Source organism: Eschrichtius robustus, chromosome 18 (genome assembly GCF_028021215.1).
Source record: "Eschrichtius robustus isolate mEscRob2 chromosome 18, mEscRob2.pri, whole genome shotgun sequence".
Lineage (NCBI taxonomy): Eukaryota > Metazoa > Chordata > Mammalia > Artiodactyla > Eschrichtiidae > Eschrichtius > Eschrichtius robustus.
This window is the reverse complement of record NC_090841.1, coordinates 69100848-69118618: the sequence shown is the minus strand read 5'-3', so window position 1 is coordinate 69118618 and position 17771 is coordinate 69100848. Positions and strand designations below refer to the sequence as shown.

The 17771-nt window shown below is 39.7% G+C and overlaps 1 long non-coding RNA gene across 1 annotated transcript in view; it reads right to left on the bottom strand.

The window, feature by feature from the left end:
- LOC137752218 (uncharacterized) overlaps window positions 1–4879 on the bottom strand; it is a 70788-nt gene extending 65909 nt beyond the window's left edge. Inside the window, exons 1-2 of the long non-coding RNA XR_011071090.1 lie at window positions 4531–4879; window positions 154–210 (exon numbers count right to left, since the gene is read on the bottom strand). This is a non-coding gene — a long non-coding RNA (uncharacterized lncRNA). The remainder of the gene's footprint in view (window positions 1–153; window positions 211–4530) is intronic.
- Window positions 4880–17771: the final 12892 nt, after the last annotated feature.

The window sequence follows — 17771 nt, the reverse complement described above, 5'->3', positions numbered from 1 at the left end:
CAGGTTGCTTTCCAAACTTATTGCACAATTAAAATCCCCATTTATATGACTATTTTACAAATTGTATTTCAAACCTTTGTATAGCATGAATATACATCTAACAACATCACTACACTGGAAGCATTGCAATAGCTGTCTGAGTTTACCGTTTACCTTCACTAAGAATCTTGCCTCAGTGTAGAGGTCCTGAGGAGCTGGAAGCTTGCAGGCCTTAAAAAGAAAATAAAAGAAAGAAAATTTAGAAGGCCCTGCATAGATAATGCAATCTACCAGGAAGACAGTTTTAGAGGCCCAAATGCAGGGCCTGGGGATTTAAAAAATTTCAATCTTTGTTCATTTCCTTCTCTGCTACCTAAACATGTAACACTGATTGTTAATAATGAATGTTAAAGGTTAGGATGTAATGCATAGATAAAGTAAAAGACTTCTTTCGGTTAATTTCATTGTCACAAGAATGACAGTGTGTCTTGAACCAATTATAAAAAGCCAATATCTCTTTTTGAGGCATTTGTTATGAGTCACAATAGCCCTTCTCACTTGCAATCATGTTAGAATGTTGAGAAACAAAAGGTATAATATTGACGTGGAGAAAAACATATGGGTGCCCCAAGTTTGTGACTAGTGACTTGGTTCTCCTTCAATTAGGAAGTCTCTTGTGCTTAACCCTTCAGCTGATCCAACAGCTGGCCATTTGCCTTGGGTGCCCTGGTCCCAGCCAGGCCTCACAGGCCTTTCTGTCCTGTGATGGGGGGACGCAGACCAAGTCTCCCACTGGCTTCTTTGTGGGTTCCAGCCTCATCATCTTCAGGAGGATGGAGACTTGGGGTGGGGAGGAAGGAGCGGGGTGTGAGTAAAAGAGGTTATTTAAACAGAAATAATGACCAGAAAGTAGAAAACGCAGACAGTGAAGATGAGTGTCCTCCTTGGGAAGGATGAGTAGGCCCTGAACTATGTCAGTGGTCACAAGGTTAGAAAGAGAAAGGCTAATACAGAAACTATCTGAACACAGTTCGTCTGCACCAGGCCAATTACTTTGAAATAAATCTGTCTAATTCAATAAATATTTTTTTAGTGTCAAGACTGTACTAAGAATACAAGAATACAATCCTTACCCTCAGAAAGCTCAGTCTACTGAGAGAGACAGACTTTTAAACCAACAAAAATAGAATGCATTAATAAAATGGGCATGGAAATAACCCCAAAGTAGGAATGTTTACCTGTCACAGAGGGCCAGGGAGGAGACATAATAAGCTAGGTTTTCTCAATAGTTATTTTCTAGGTCATCAAGTGGAGGAATGGGAAAAATAAGCTTTTGCAAAGGTTTGAAGTATGTAACTAGCAGTATGTAATGTTGAAGCGTAAAATGCAAGCGTGGATTATTAAGCCATGGTTAGGGTAGGAAACTTATGGATCTTGATATTTAATAGTTTATAATCAGACACAGTACCTACTGCCCCTAATGACTAATAAAATAAGACAATCCTAGAGGTATAACAGATATGAAGTAGATCTAGTGCCCAGGGCCTTTCATATTTATTTGTTGCATAAATGCATGAACCTAGTCCAAACATCTGTTTCCAAGCTTATTCTAGTGTTTAATCACTTCAGCTATCAGGAAATCCTTCTGAAATTTCACTTAATCATTATTTTTCTATTTTCTCTAGACTGACCTTCAGGAGAGGACCAGAAATCTGTCTCAGGCTCCCTGGGGAGTTGGTGCCAGGCTGTTCCTGGTGCCTGTCCCTGGATTCCCGGATGGAGACTTTCAACCCAGCTCCTTGACACCTGCTAAGCCCCTCTTCCCTGCCATATGCCTCGTGCCTCCAGGCCTGCAGTTCTGCAGGGTGAATGGGCTTTCCTCTCAACAGTAACCCCTGTCAATATCAGTAGCCTCCTCTCCTTTGCTAAATTGATTCCCATGTCTCTATTTCCCATTTGCATTAAAAAAGCCACTTTGGGCTTCCCTGGTGGTGCAGTGGTTAAGAATCCACCTGCCAATGCAGGGGACATGGGTTCAAGCCCTGGTCCGGGAAGATCCCACATGCCGCGGAGTAACTAAGCCTATGTGCCACAACTACTGAGCCTGCGCTCTAGAGCCCACGAGCCATAACTACTGAGCCCACATGCCACAACTACTGAAGCCCACATGCCTAGAGCCCGTGCTCCACAACGAGAAAAGCCACCGCAATAAGTCCGTGCACAGCAACGAAGAGTAGCCCCCGCTCTCCGCAACCAGAGAAAGCCCGCGCGCAGCAACGAAGACCCAACGCAGCCAAAATAAATAAATAAATAAAATAATAAAATAAATAAATAAAATTAAAAAGCCATTTTATCCTCTGATGTCACCTGTCATATTCTTTGCTTTTGTTGGTTATGCTTTTGCAATTTTTTCCTTTAATTGTAGTAGGTCCTTGGAAGAGAAAGGCGACAAACGTCTTCAACCTGCCATTTTTTCCTCAACTCCTTATAAACAAAATTTGTTTCCAGTCGTTGGAGGTCATGGAAAGGTTGTAAACTGTCATAAGTTCTACAGAGTCTTCATATCTTTTGGTATGCGTTGCCACATGGATCTATCTGTACTAGCTGGCTGGTCAGAGGGTATCTTCCAAAGCAGGGCTATGCCTGCTTGCTTAGGGGCTGAGCTAGCAGGTTCCAGCAGATCTGGAGGGAAGGAGAAAGACTGTGCCGAGGACTGCCCTTTTGCACTGTGCCTGAGGGACCCTGAGGCTTGGGGGGTTTTACATTTCAGCCCTAAAGTCCCAGCTTGTGAACTCATTCAATACTGATCCATTTAGGGAGAAAAAAAGCAGGCATGTCTTCCACTGCCTGTCAAGTCTCTATTGCCTGAGAGACCCAGTAGCTGGACTTGCATCATTTCTTGCTGAAGAAATCCACACTCAGCAAGGACAAGAAAATAATGAATCACTTCAATGAACATAACAGATTGAACAACTAGATTACATCGGTCCTACTGAGGCAGAATTAATGGAAAAACAGATTAGAGATTTAATAAAAATGTAATGAGAAGTCTTAAGGAGATAAGAGAATATAAAAAGATTTCTGGAAATATTTTTAAAAGTCCCCCTCAAAATTTCCAAATTTAAAGTTGAGAGATGAATTCAAGGAGAGAGCAGTTCCTGATGAAAATCAAATTGGTTATCTGAAAGATCAAGTGGAGAAAATAGTACACAGTACAGAGCAAAAATTCAAAGAAATGGATACCATAGGTGAAAAGACAAAAGACATGGAAGACACTGGTAATAGGAATTACAAAGAAAGAAAAGAAGACTATATAGGAGATAAATACAGATCAAAGAACAATAGATAACGACTTCCTTGTTTGAACAAAATTTGCTTTTTCAGATTGAAAGGATTCAACTAACACCAGGAAGTATTTCTGACAATGACAGAGAAATCAGATTCATCCAAATGAATCTTCTGAAATCAAAAAAAAGAAAAAGAAAGTTTAGTAAACTTTCCAATGCAAAGAAATGGCTGTTAGAGGAACAGGAGAATTAGACTAGCATCAGACTTCTTATTTGCAACACTGGAAGTTAGAAAACAGTAATGATCATTTACAAATCTTGACAGAAATTGAGTCAATGTCATCTAAATGTGAGGACAAAAGACAGCCATTATTAAACAGGCTAGGACCCACTCTTTTTGAATATACACTTTTTATATTACTAGAGGAATTATTCTAACTGAATGAAATTTAATGATAACCTAGATCTCAGGATAGAAGACAAAGAGTACAAGAAACAGCAGTGAGCAATGTGCTTGTAAAATGTATAATTAAGTCTAGAAGATGACGACACAGGCTGTGAACTGTAATATGAGTTAAATAATAATTCCCTAAACAGAAGAGACACACTGCATGTATCTGTATGAAATAATAGCTGTCTCCCCAGGCAAAAAGCACTAATGTTTACTGAGTGATACTTAGGTTAAGATTTCAATTTTAAATGAGTCTCAACAGTTGGCATGAGGGCAATGGGAAACTCTTGGTTGGGACTGGTGGTATAGAGAGCAGATTAATAAAAATCTTGATATGGGGATTATTTAATATTACTTAATTTAAATTTATTACTACATATCTATGACTTTGTGACTTTAAAAATTAGGGAGAGGAGGAGAAGATGGCGGAAGAGTAAGACGCGGAGATCACCTTCCTCCCCACAGATACATCAGAAATACATCTACACGTGGAACTGCTCCTACAGAACACTCACTGAACGCTGGCAGAAGACGTCAGACCTCCCAAAAGGCAAGAAACTCCCCCAGTACTTGGGTAGGGCAAAAGAAAAAAGAAATAACAGAGACAAAAGAATAGGGACGGGGCCTGCACCAGTGGGAGGGAGATGTGAAGGAGGAAAGGTTTCCACACACTAGGAAGCCCCTTCACGGGCGGAGACTGCGGGTGGCGGAGGGGGGAAGCTTCGGAGCCACGGAGGAGAGCGCAGCCACAGGGGTGCGGAGGGCAAAGTGGAGAGATTCCCGCACAGAGGCTCGGCGCCGAGCAGCACTCACCAACCCGAGAGGCCTGTCTGCTCCCCCGCCGGGGCGGGCGGGGCTGGGAGCTGAGGCTCGGGCTTCGGTCGGATCGCAGGGCGAGGACTGGGGTTGGCGGCGTGAACACAGCCGGAAGGGGTTAGCGCGCCACAGCTAGCCGGGAGGGATTCCGGGGAAAAGTCTGCAGCTGCCGAAGAGGCGAGAGACTTTTTCTTCCCTCTTTGTTTCCTGGCGCGCGAGGAGAGGGGATTCAGAGCGCCGCCTAAACGAGCTCCAGAGACGGGCGCGAGCCGCGGCTTGCAGCGCAGACCCCAGAGACGGGCATGAGACGCTAAGGCTGCTGCTGCCGCCACCAGGAAGCCTGTGTGCGAGCACAGGTCACTCTCCACACCGCCCCTCCCGGGAGCCTGCGCAGCCCGCCACTGCCAGGGTCACGTGATCCAGGGACAACGTCCCCTCCCCGGGAGAACGCACGGCGCGCCTCAGGCTGGTGCAACGTCACGCCGGCCTCTGCCGCGCAGGCTCGCCCTGCCTCCTCCGTACCCCTCCCTCCCGTGAGCCAGAGCCCCTGAAGCAGCTGCTCCTTTAACCCCTTCGTGTCTGAGCAGGAACAGATGCCCTCAGGCGACCTACACGCTGAGGCGGGTCCAAGTCCAAAGCTGAACCCCAGGAGCTGTGCAGACAAAGAAGAGAAAGGCAAATTTCTCCCAGCAGCCTCAGGAGCAGCGGATTAAATCTCCACAATCAACTTGATGTACCTGCATCTGTGGAATACCTGAATAGACAACGAATCAGCCCAAATTGAGGAGGTGCACTTTGGGAGCAGGATATATTATTTTTTCCCCTTTTCCTCTTCTTGTGAGCGTGTATGTGTATGCTTCTGGGTGAGATTTTGTCTGTATAGCTTTGCTTTCACCATTTGTCCTAGGGTTCGGTCCGTCTGTTTTTTTATTTTTTTACTTAAAAAATTTCTTTTTCTTAATAAATTTTTTCTTAATAATTTTTTCCTTATTTTTTATTTTAAAATATTAAAAAAAATTTTTTCTTAATAAATTTTTTCTTGATAATTTTTTCCTCATTTTTTATTTTAATAGGTTTATTTTATTTTATCTTACTTTATTTTATTTTATCCTCTTTCTTTCTTTCTTTATATTTTTTCTCCCTTTTATTCTGAGCCATGTGGATGAAAGGGTCTTGGTGCTCCAGCCAGGCGTCAGGGCTGTGCCTCTGAGGTAGGAGAGCCAACTTCAGGACACTGGTCCACAAGAGACCTCCCAGCTCCACATAATACCAAATGGCGAAAATCTCTCAGAGATCTCCATCTCAACACCAAGACCCAGCTTCACTCAACGACCAGCAAGCTACAGTGCTGGATACCCTATGCCAAACAACTAGCAAGACAGGAACACAGCCCCATCCATTAGCAGAGAGGCTGCCTAAAATCATAATAAGGCCACAGACACCCCAAAACACACCACCAGATGTGGACGTGCCCACCAGAAAGACAAGATCCAGCCTCATCCACCAGAACACAGGCACTAGTCCCCTCCACCAGGAAGCCTACACAACCCACTGAACCAACCTTAGCCACTGGGGGCAGATACCAAAAACAACAGGAACTATGAACCTGCAGCCTGTGAAAAGGAGACCCCAAACACAGTAAGATAAGCAAAATGAGAAGACAGAAAAACACATAGCAGATGAAGGAGCAAGGTAAAAACACACCAGACCTAACAAATGAAGAGGAAATAGGCAGTCTACCTGAAAAAGAATTCAGAATAATGATAGTAAAGATGATCCAAAATCTTGGAAATAGAATAGACAAAATGCAAGAAACATTTAACAAGGACCTAGAAGAACTAAAGAGGAACAAAGCAACGATGAAAAACACAATAAATGTAATTAAAAATACTCTAGAAGGGATCAATAGCAGAATAACTGAAGCAGAAGAACGGGTAAGAGACCTGGAAGATAAAATAGTGGAAATAACTACTGCAGAGCAGAATAAAGAAAAAAGAATGAAAAGAACTGAGGACAGTCTCAGAGACCTCTGGGACAACATTAAACGCACCAACATTCGAATTATAGGGGTCCCAGAAGAAGAAGAGAAAAAGAAAGGGACTGAGAAAATATTTGAAGAGATTATAGTTGAAAACTTCCCTAATATGGGAAAGGAAATAGTTAATCAAGTCCTGGAAGCACAGAGAGTCCCATACAGGATAAATCCAAGGAGAAACATGCCAAGACACATATTAATCAAACTATCAAAAATTAAATATAAAGAAAACATATTAAAGGCAGCAAGGGAAAAACAACAAATAACACACAAGGGAATCCCCATAAGGTTAACAGCTGATCTTTCAGCAGAAACTCTGCAAGCCAGAAGGGAGTGGCAGGATATACTTAAAGTGATGAAGGAGAAAAACCTACAACCAAGATTACTCTACCCAGCAAGGATCTCATTCAGATTTGATGGAGAAATTAAAACCTTTACAGACAAGCAAAAGCTGAGAGAGTTCAGCACCACCAAACCAGCTTTACAACAAATGCTAAAGGAACTTTTCTAGGCAAGAAACACAAGAGAAGGAAAACACCTACAATAACAAACCCAAAACATTTAAGAAAATGGGAATAGGAACATACATATCGATAATTACCTTAAATGTAAATGGTTAAATGCTCCCACCAAAAGACACAGACTGGCTGAATGGATACAAAAACAAGACCCATAGATATGCTGTCTACAAGAGACCCACTTCAGACCTAGGGACACATACAGACTGAAAGCGAGGGGATGGAAAAAGATATTCCATGCAAATGGAAATCAAAAGAAAGCTGGAGTAACAATTCTCATATCAGACAAAATAGACTTTAAAATAAAGACTATTACAAGAGACAAAGAAGGACACTATATAATGATCAAGGGATCAATCCAAGAAGAAGGTATAACAGTTGTAAATATTTATGCACCCAACAGAGGAGCACCTCAATACATAAGGCAAATACTAACAGCCATAAAAGGGGAAATCGACAGTAACACAATCATAGTAGGGGACTTTAACACCCCACTTTCACCAATGGACAGATCATCCAAAATGAAAATAAATAAGGAAACACAAGCTTAAAATGATACATTAAACAAGATGGACTTAATTGATATTTATAGGACATTCCACCCAAAAACAACAGAATACACATTTTTCTCAAGTGCTCATGGAACATTCTCCAGGATAGATCATATCTTGGGTCACAAATCAAGCCTTGGTAAATTAAAAAAAATTGAAATCGTATCAAGTATCTTTTCCAACAACAACGCTATGAGACTAGATATCAATTACAGGAAAAGATCTGTAAAAAATACAAACACATGGAGGCTAAACAATACACTACTTAATAACGAAGTGATCACTGAAGAAATCAAAAGGGAAATCAAAAAATACCTAGAAACAAATGACAATGGAGACACGACGACCCAAAACCTATGGGATGCAGCAAAAGCAGTTCTAAGAGGGAAGTTTATAGCAATACAAGCCTACCTCAAGAAACAGGAAACATCTCGAATAAACAACCTAACCTTGCATCTAAAGCAATTAGAGAAAGAAGAACAAAACAACCCCAAAGTTAGCAGAAGGAAAGAAATCATAAAGATCAGGTCAGAAATAAATGAAAAAGAAATGAAGGAAACAGTAGCAAAGGACAATAAAACTAAAAGCTGGTTCTTTGAGAAGATAAACCAAATTGATAAACCATTAGCCAGCCTCATCAAGAAAAAAAGGGAGAAGGCTCAAATCAATAGAATTAGAAATGAAAAAGGAGAAGTAACAACTGACACTGCAGAAATACAAATGATCATGAGAGATTATTATAAGCAACTCTATGCCAATAAAATGGACAACCTGGAAGAAATGGACAAATTCTTAGAAATGCACAACCTGCCGAGAATGAACCAGGAAGAAATAGAAAATATGAACAGACCAATCACAAGCACTGAAATTGAAACTGTGATTAAAAATCTTCCAACAAACAAAAGCCCAGGACCAGATGGCTTCACAGGTGAATTCTATCAAACATTTAGAGAAGAGCTAACACCCATCCTTCTCAAACTCTTCCAAAATATTGCAGAGGGAGGAACACTCCCCAACTCATTCTACAAGGCCACCATCACCCTGATACCAAAACCAGACAAAGATGTCACAAAGAAAGAACACTACAGGCCAATATCACTGATGAACATAGATGCAAAAATCCTCAACAAAATACTAGCAAACAGAATCCAACAGCACATTAAAAGGATCATACACCATGATCAAGTGGGGTTTATTCCAGGAATGCAAGGATTCTTCAATATATGCAAATCAATCAACGTGATACACCATATTAACAAATTGAAGGAGAAAAACCATATGATCATCTCAATAGATGCAGAGAAAGCTTTTGCCAAAATTCAACACCCGTTTATGATAAAAGCCCTGCAGAAAGTAGGCATAGAGGGAACTTTCCTCAACATAATAAAGGCCATATATGACAAACACACAGCCAACATTGTCCTCAATGGTGAAAAACTGAAACCATTTCCACTAAGATCAGGAACAAGACAAGGTTGCCCACTCTCACCACTATTATTCAACATAGTTTTGGAAGTGTTAGCCACAGCAATCAGAGAATAAAACGAAATAAAAGGATTCCAAATAGGAAAAGAAGAAGTAAAGCTGTCACTGTTTGCAGATGACATGATACTATACATAGAGAATCCTAAAGATGCTACCAGAAAACTACTAGAGCTAATCAATGAATTTGGTAAAGTAGCAGGATACAAAATTAATGCACAGAGATCTCTTGCATTCCTATACACTAATGATGAAAAATCTGAAAGTGAAATTAAGAAAACACTCCCATTTACCATTGCAACAAAAAGAATAAAATACCTAGGTATAAACCTACCTAAGGAGACAAAGACCTGTATGCAGAAAATTATAAGACACTGATGAAAGAAATTAAAGATGATACAAATAGATGGAGAGATATACCATGTTCTTGGATTGGAAGAATCAACATTGTGAAAATGACTCTACTACCCAAAGCAATCTACAGATTCAATGCAATCCCTATCAAACTACCACTGGCATTTTTCACAGAACTAGAACAAAAAATTTCACAATTTGTATGGAAACACAAAAGACCCCGAATAGCCAAAGCAATCTTGAGAACGAAAAATGGAGCTGGAGGAATCAGGCTCCCTGACTTCAGACTATACTACAAACTACAGTAATCAAGACAGTTTGGTACTGGCATAAAAACAGAAACATAGATCCATGGAACAGGATAGAAAGCCCAGAGATAAACCCACGCACATATGGTCACCTTATCTTTGATAAAGGAGGCAAGTATATACAGTGGAGAAAAGACAGCCTCTTCAATAAGTGGTGCTGGGAAAACTGGACAGGTACATGTAAAAGAATGAAATTAGAACACTCCCTAACACCATACACAAAAGTTAACTCAAAATGGATTAAAGACCTAAGTGTAAGGCCAGACACTCTCAAACTCTTAGAGGAAAACATAGGCAGAACACTCTATGACATAAATCACAGCAAGATCCTTTTTGACCCACCTCCTAGAGAAATGGAAATAAAAACAAAAATAAACAAATGAGACCTAATGAAACTTAAAAGCTTTTGCACAGCAAAGGAAACCATAAACAAGACCAAAAGACAACCCTCAGAATGGGAGAAAATATTTGCAAGTGAAGCAACTGACAAAGGATTAATCTCCAAGATTTACAAGCAGCTCATGCAGCTCAATAACAAAAAAACAAACAACCCAATCCAAAAATGGGCAGAAGACCTAAATAGACATTTCTCCAAAGAAGACATACAGACTGCCAACAAACACATGAAAGGATGCTCAACATCATTAATCATGAGAGAAATGCAAATCAAAACTACAATGAGATGTCATCTCACACCGGTCAGAATGGTCATCATCAAACAATCTAGAAACAATAAATGCTGGAGAGGGTGTGGAGAAAAGGGCACACTCTTGCACTGTCGGTGGGAATGTAAATGGATACAGCCACTACGGAGAACAGTATGGAGGTTCCTTAAAAGACTAAAAATAGAACTACCATAGGACCCAGCAATCCCACTACTGGGCATATACCCTGAGAAAACCATAATTCAAAAAGAGTCATGTACCAAAATGTTCATTGCAGCTCTATTTACAATAGCCAGGACATGGAAGCAACTTAAGTGTCCATCATCAGATGAATGGATAAAGAAGATGTGGCACATATATACAATGGAATATTACTCAGCCATAAAAAGAAACGAAATGGAGTTATTTGTAGTGAGGTGGATGGAGTTAGAGTCTGTCATACAGAGTGAAGTAAGTCAGAAAGAGAAAAACAAATACAGTATGCTAACACATATATATGGAATCTAAGAAAGAAAAAAAAAAGGTCATGAAGAACCTAGGGGCAAGACGGGAATAAAGACACAGACCTACTAGAGAATGGAGTTGAGGATTTGGGGAGGGGGAAGGGTAAGATGTGACAAAGAGAGAGAGTGGCATGGGCATACATACACTACCAAACGTAAAATAGATAGCTAGTGGGAAGCAACCACATAGCACAGGGAGATCAGCTCTGTGCTTTGTGACCACCTAGAGGTGTGGGGTGGGGAGGGCGGGAGCGAGGGAGATGCAAGAGGGAAGAGATATGGGAACATATGTATATGTAAAACTGATTCACTTTGTTATAAAGCAGAAACTAACACACCATTGTAAAGCAATTATACTCCAATAAAGATGTTAAAAAAAAAAAATTAGGGAGCTAACTAGTAGCTGACAGAGAGAGAGAAAAACCTCCTAATTAATTTTCAGGGTTAAGGTGGAAATAAAAATTGAAAACTTTTTCAATGTAGCAAATTAAAAACAATATCGAGAGGAAACAACAACAAAAATTGATTATAAACAGAAGGTAAAACATAAAAATAAAACAAAATAAATATCGCAGTGAAAGTGAAGGAGTACTTTATTTTAGTAAAAAGCAAGCAACTTCAGAATACTTATAACTTCTACCTGTAGGCTGTTTAAAATAAATTCAACTAAAGTAAAATAGTAAAGAAAGGTGGAAAATAATGGGACATACAAAGATATTTTAGGAAAATAGAAAACAAAAGAAAAGAAAAGGCAGCTATATTAATATAATACCGGATAAATAAGAATCTGAGGCATGATATGGGAGAGTAATAAAAGGTATAACCTACAAGGAAGAGATAATATTAATAAATTTTTATGTCTCTAAATGGCATAGCAGTAAAACATACAAGGTAAAACAAGAACTAGAATTGCAAAGTGACATTATAAAATCCAAAATCATAGCAGAGACTGTAGTATACTTTTTCAAAAATTAGGTGAACAGTAAGTAAGGGTATAGATGTCTCAGATAATGCAATCAACAAACCTGATCTAAAAATAAGTCTGTAGATAATTCTGTGCCCTACTCTTCACTATATCCACCAAACAGTTGTGGAAATAAATCATTTACTTGACTACAAAGAAAACCTTAAGAAATTCCAAAAGATTTTTATTGGCCATATTCTTTGATTATAAAGCAAGTTATTAGAAATTACTCATAAACACATAACAATATAAATTACTTGTACATTCATGACCAAACTTTAAATTGGTCAAACTGGGAAGAGCACTATCAAGCACATGGAAGAAGTAAACACAAGTTCTCTCTAGAGAAATGAGCCATTAATTAAGGCCTCATGAAATTTGCACACATAGGGTCTCGCCACAGACGAGCTCACAGCAAAAATTCTCCAAAACGCGAGAAGAGGTTCTGCTTCTCACAATGCCTGCTCATTTGTTTTGGATCAACTCTCCCACTGAGAACTCCAGCCCGATACTGTTATGGAAACACATCAATCCTGGCGCATTGCTTGGTTGTGATCTTTTCAAGTGCCTCGAGCTACTTATGGATTGAAACATTGAGGAAATATTGCAGAGTATATAAATATCAGGGGGCTAGAAACATTGAACCAAAAAATTAAAAGAAAAAAAAAAGAGAAATATTCCAGCCAAAAGAGCAGAAGTTAATCAGGCCATTTATGCCTTTTTAGAAAATATTTTATGTCATACCTGGAGATCATTGGAGTTGCTCTTCTGATCTTGTGAGAGAGCAAGGATCCTTCCTACTCTCTGTGACCAATTTGAGAGCATGACTTTATGGAACCCTGCCTTCAGTTTTTTGCTTTACTTTTTTTCCCCTTGATTTGGCCTGATGGGGGCTCTGCTCCTGCTGCATGCTTGTATTTATTCTGTTTCAGGTGTCTGCCATGACAAGCAATCAGAGATGCAGTGGGCTGCCCCCTCTAGGAGCTGATATTTATATACTTTTTGGTGGATCAGCCTGACTTATCCTCAAATATTTCCAGGCATTTTAGAACATCTGAACTAAGCAAATGTGCAAAGATTCACTTATCTGAATAGGCCTTAGGCTAGAGGCATAGAAAGCTAATTGACCAAGTCTTTTTTTTTTTTTTTTTTTTGGCTGCATTTGGTCTTCGTTGCTACTTGCGGTGAGCGGGGGCTGCTCTTCCTTGTAAAGGGGGCTACTCTTTGTTGCAGTATGTGGGCTTCTCATTGTGACGGCTTCTCTTGTTGCAGAGCACGGGCTCTAGGCACGTGAGCTTCAGTAGTTGTGGCACGTGGGCTCAGTAGTTGTGGCTCGTGGGCTTTAGAGTGCAGGCTCAGTAGTTGTGGCGCATGGGCTTAGTTGCCCCGCAGCATGTGGGAGCTTCCCGGACCAGGGCTCAAACCCTTGTCCCCGGCATTGGCAGGCGTATTCTTAACCACTGCGCCACCAGGGAAGTCCCGACCAAGTCTTTTAAAGACTCCAGAGGCACAGAACTCACCTGAAAGGTCCTAGATTCAGCTGATTGGTCATCACGATCAGCTTATATTTCTAAGTGTCAATTATTGAAATTGCATTCTGCTTAGTGTATGTGTTACCAAAACTCCCCAGACCTACCTTTATACTGAAAATGGATTCTTCTCAATAGAAGGGGCAGGGTTTTCAGCATAACTAGGTTGATCTCAGTCCAATAATCACAGACAAAGAAAGAACATATACATTACATGATAAATGTGACAGTAACAAAAGTAGTTGTATCCATTAGGGACTGAATGTATCCCCTCCCAAATTCGTATGTTGAAGCCCTAACCCCCAATGTGATGGTGTATGGAGATGGGCCTTTGGGAGGCAATTAGGGTTAGGGTAGGTCATGAAGATGGTCCCTCATGATGGAATTAGTACCCTCAGAAGAGCACATGAACTAACGAAAGGCCATGTGAAGACATAGCGAGAAGTCAGGCACCTGAAACCCCAGGAGGGAGCTCTCACCAGGAACTGAATCAATTGGCACCTTGATCTCAGACTCCCAAGCCTCCAAAACTGTGAGAAAATAAATTTCCGTTGTTTATGACATCCAGTCGACGGTATTTTTTATGGTGGCCTGAGATGACTAAGACCATCCCTGATGTAAAATGATGGTAATAAGGGGTAAATGCCCACTATATGTTGGGCTTAACATAACCTTCATAATATCCTCCTAAGTGCTAACACAACATTGTAAAGCAACCATACTCCAATAAAAAGTAATTAAAAAAAAGATTGAACATAATATCCTCCTAAGAGAGTGTGGAAACTTGAGATTAGAACAATAAATACTGGCGTCCATAGAGGTTAAATGATTTGCACAAAATCAATAGGAAAAAGCAACTTAAAATGCCCTTATTTCCAGTGCATTTCTTATAGTGCACCTTATTTGATTTATGAATAAAGAATACATATATAATTTTAAATTTAAAAGCTTCTACTAAAATATCTCAAAGAACTAGACAGAAGTTTGAATAGTAGTTCAAACAGAAGACAGAAGTTTAAATAGTTTGCATCGGTTTCTCCTACTGGATCCAGAAACCGGGGGGCTGCCAGAGTCCAAATCGAATCACTAATCATCAAATTCAGAGTCAGGATTGGCCCCCTAGAAAGCCTAAATGATGGGTCTTAATTTGGGGATATTTTCAATTTTAACGAGAATTGGGTTTACTTAATTAATCAGATTGCATTTAATTAATCAGATTACAGTTTGCAAAAAGCTTTCCATGCACTGTCACATTTAATCTGTACAACAGTTGATATGATAATAACAATCTCCATATTATAAAAGAGAAAAATTGAGGCTCAGAGAAGTTAAATGATTTTCCCTAGCTCACTTAGCTGGTCTATAACAGAATCCAAACATTGATCCAAAGCCTTTGATGAGAAAACTCACGCTCTTTCTACGGAGTTTAGGGACACCAGGAGAAAGAGATGGGCTCCCTCATAGGTTCAATTGTTTGCATGGTTGATCTCATTATTTCCTGACCCTTGACTCAGAGCCAGGCAACGGATGGTGACTGAAAACCAAGATTCTCTGATTCATAAACACCATGCTGTTATAGTCACTGAGTACTTAATAAGCTTGGATGGGAATAATGACAGAAGAAATAGGGCAGTCAGCCATGTGCATAATACACTGTTGGGAACAGCTTAGAATGGGATCATCAACCGCAAGACATATAAGGTATAAAAATGAGATAGAGGAACATGTTATCTCATCAAACAATTGAATATGCTTGACTTCTGAGGAATCAGAGTAAACCAAATGGAGTAAGAAGCTCAAATAGGTTAGTCCAAGCTGCAACAGAAAAAATGAGATGGACTTAATGTGAAATGCAAGGTGAAGCTCCGCTAGCTGCAAGTAACCAGGATTTCAGGTGAATGGTGTGTACTAAAAAAATTAAAGCCTTAACTGAAGCCGGGGTTGTTACTTAAAATACCATGAAACTATTTGGAGCGACTCAAAAGTTAATCGATTTCACCTGACAATGCATGGCACCCTAATGAGGCATGCTGGACCACAGGTGAACTCCATGCATCTAAACAATGGGGATTTGATTTAGGGAGAAACCCACGGAACCTAAATGAAAGTTGTAGAAACTAAAAAAGGCATGGATTTATAAAATAAATCATGCATGGAAATAAAATAAAGAGATGATACTGAGATGCCACAAGACCAAGTGATGACAGAGGTGTAAGGAGGAGGGCAGAAGGACTTGTTTTCAGCATAGAAGACTTTTGTCCGGTGTAAATGATAAAAATTTTAAAAGAGAAAAGAAAAACACAAATTTGTTTATTTTTAAAATTTTTATTTATTTATTTATTTAGTTGCACCACGTCTTAATTGCGGCAGTTGGGCTCCTTAGTTGCATTTTCCGGGCTCCTTAGTTGTGGCATGTAGTTGCAGCATGCATGTGGGATCTAGTTCCCTCACCAGGGATCGAACCCGGGCCCCCTGCATCAGGAGCACGGAGTCTTATCCACTGCACCACCAGGGAAGTCCCCAAAACAAAAATTTAAGGCAATTTCTGAGTGAGAGATGTTAACATTTTTTGAAGAAGAAATGCTGCCTGGGGTTGTCAAAGAATGAAGAAAAAAATATTTAGTACAACATGTTGAGGATGTGAAGCTTTCTACTGACCTTTCACCGTGAGAAAAAGGAAGCACACATTGTCAACATGCTAATCATTGCCTAAATTGGGTCTAGTTTGGCTGATATTAATATGACACTAGCTTTCTTTCAGTTAATGTTTATCTGATGTATCTTTTCCCATCTGTTTGTATTCAATCTGAATCATTTAAGTATTTCAGTGTACCTCTGTAAAAAGCATACAACTACATTTTGTAAACCCAACCTGATCATCTTTTGCTTCGTAACTAAATAATTAGGTCCATTTACATTTGTTATAACTACTGGGTTTATAAATTAGGCTTATTTTTGCCAGTTTGTTTTGTGCGTGTGTGTGTGTGTGTGTGTGTGTGTGTGCTTGTCCCTATTCTGTTTCATTGCTTCCTTTTCTCACTTTCTTTTAGGCTGATTTTTTTTTCTCATTCTGTCTTATTCCTCTTCTATTTTAGAAGTTACATACACTGTAGTCTAAAGTAAATCAGCATTTTTATACTTCTCCCCAAAAAGAAGAAATTTAGACTATTATTTACTTCCAACTTACATGTTATTGCCCCGTATTTTAGTTCTACCGTGTTTTTCTAACTTCACGAGATTTTTTTTTTTTAAACTAATATTTGGCTTTGTTTATTTTCTTTATAGTATATCTGCCTTCTGTTTTGTTAATGTCTACCTTTTATTATTCTTTATTTCAGTTTTATTTGCCTTTCATTTTACAGCTTCTTTTTTTTTTAATTAATTAATTTATTTATTTTTATTTATGGCTGTGTTGGGTCTTCATTTCTGTGCAAGGGCTTTCTCTAGTTGTGGCAAGTGGGGGCCACTCTTCATCGCGGTGCGTGGGCCTCTCATTATCATGGCCTCTCTTGTTGCGGAGCACAGGCTCCAGATGCGCAGGCTCAGTAATTGTGGCTCACGGGCCTAGTTGCTCCGCGGCATGTGGGATCTTCCCAGACCAGGGCTCGAACCCGTGTCCCCTGCATTAGCAGGCAGATTCTCAACCACTGCGCCACCAGGGAAGCCCACGAGATATTTTAATTATGTTTTACTCAGTCAGTATTAGCTCTGGTTTACCCATGTTTGCCATGTCCTTTGTTCTTTAATCCTTATACCTCAGACTTTCCATCTGGGATCACTTTGTTCTGCCCGAAAATATCCTCTAGAATTTCCCTTACTGGGTATCTAAATGTGGCAAACTCTCAGATTTTGCCCTCACTCTTGAGCGCTGTTGTTGCTGAGGTGTGCTGTTCGAATTTGACCTTTATTTTCTCTCAGTACATTACCTGTTGTTTCCAGGTTTCCATTGTTGCTGTTGAGAAGTGAGCTGTCAAATGAAGCCTCACTCCGTGGAAGGCTAAGTCTTCTCTCTAAGGAAGTTTTTAGCATCTTCTCATGGTTATTCAGTTTTCATGTTGCTGTGGCTAGGAATGGATTTCTTTATATTTATCCTGCTTTATGTCGATCTTTTTGAATCTCTAGATGGATGTTCTCAAACCTTCTCAACTCTTCTCTTGTCAAATATTGTTTCTGATTCTTTTTTCTTCTGGTACTCACATTGGACCTGTGTTAATTTTTTTCATCCTACCATCCATGATTCTTAAAAACTCTTGCCTATTTCCCATCTCCTTATCTCTCTATGCTTCATTCTGTGTAATTTATTCAGCTCTATTTTCTAATTCAGTATTC